Genomic DNA, 1,638 nt, shown 5'->3' on the forward strand with positions numbered 1-1,638 from the left:
CTCACATAATTTTGATAAATAACTCTTACAAAATTATGCAAAAAGTACAAGAATGTCTGGTAAACAAACAGTCTGTATTTTCCAAAAAGATTTTTTACAACATGCATTTCTTAAGGCAGCATCCTCCTTACAAGGAAAGGTAATCCTTTTACTCATCAAATCTTCTGCTGCGAATAGGCTAAGAAAGCCTGGATTCTTCCATTAATGCCTTTTGTCTTTCCTGTCTGATTTTCGGTCTCTTTCACTTCTTGAAGATCTTTTGCCTGATCGACTACTCTCTGATGTAGACCTCTTTCTGTCAGAGCGGGAATTCTTATCCTTTGATCCTTTTGCATCCCTACTACTCCCACCTTTGGAAGATTTGTGACTTCTTTCTAGTCCTGAAGTATCCCTCTGCTTCCGATCCACGCTCCTTCTGTGCTTCCTTAGATTTACATTTCTAATGCAAAAGTTACCCATTTGAGATCTATGTTACAGGCCTCCACATTGGATCCACTTGTTTGTGTCTAGAGTGGTAGTTATGATACATGTGTTCCATGAATCCTTATGTTTCAGATAATTGAGTAGCACCCCTAAGCCGTTAGTATTCTGTGCAACTTTTTCTTAAGGTAGGCTACTGAGTTAGTGCCTTGTCAACAGCTTTGAAAAGGATGTAAAAGAGTTACAATAATCAGTACATTGTAACTCATTGTGTATTTTTTGTCTTAGAGTACAGTATATAGCTTTTTTTATTGATTCTGCAGTTGATGGATGTTTGGGTTGTTTCCAAGATTCAGCTATTATACCTTGTGCTGCTGTAAACATGGGTGCTGTGATACGATGTTTTTAGTTTGGGAACATAACCAAGAGGGGAATACCTGAGTCGGATGGAACCGTTAATCCTAGTGTTTTTTTTGGTTTTTTTTTTGTGGAACCGGGGATTGAACTCAGGCCCTCGTGCTTGCCAAGGAAGCACTTACTCCACTGAGCCATCTCCCCAGCCCCAATCCTAGTTTTTTAAGGAATCTCCACACTGATTTCCACAGGGGTTGTAAAAGGCTACATTCCCACCAACAGTGGAGAAGGGTTATCTTTTGGTTGCTGGAATTACAGGCATGTGCCTCATGCCCATTTCTGGTGACTTTAATTTGGCTTCTTAGAAAGTAGATCAGCTCTGTCGCAGTTTGGAATTTCCTGTCTTAGTGGCTGTTCTCGGGTGGATGTTTCTTGACCATGTATTTCAAATATTTGTATACCTGGTAAAAATTCAGGTGACCATGTACCACTGATATGGGTGGACTCAGAACATCCGTTGCTCAAGCTTGTTTTAAGCGTGTGGTACTAAATGGAGTCCATAGAGTACCTGCTTATTAGGTAACCTGCTGGTGTTTAGTACTGTATTCTGTCACTCACAAAACAACTTTCAGTTTGCCCTTTAACCTCACGGGATTGGTCTTGGCTGCAGGTGTTGAACCTAGAATGTCAGGTCAGCAGTGTACGATTGGAATAAGTAGAGATGAGTAGGAAGTAACCAGTTTGTCTTAATTTGACCAAAAGTTAAAGAATGATAAGGGGTGGGAGTCCTAAAAAGTCTCAGTAGCTCCAGAGCTAAGCAAGGTGTTTCCATTCCATGTAGTCTTTTTTTTTTTTTTTTTTTTT

The 1,638-nt window shown here is 39.9% G+C and overlaps 1 protein-coding gene across 1 annotated transcript in view; it reads left to right on the plus strand.

The window, feature by feature from the left end:
* The window catches only part of Hspd1 (heat shock protein family D (Hsp60) member 1), a 10,655-nt gene that overhangs the window by 6,200 nt on the left and 2,817 nt on the right, over nt 1-1,638 (plus strand). The window lies entirely within an intron of this gene.

The sequence above is a fragment of the Octodon degus genome, unplaced genomic scaffold (assembly GCF_000260255.1).
Source record: "Octodon degus isolate 3935 unplaced genomic scaffold, OctDeg1.0 scaffold00025, whole genome shotgun sequence".
NCBI lineage: Eukaryota > Metazoa > Chordata > Mammalia > Rodentia > Octodontidae > Octodon > Octodon degus.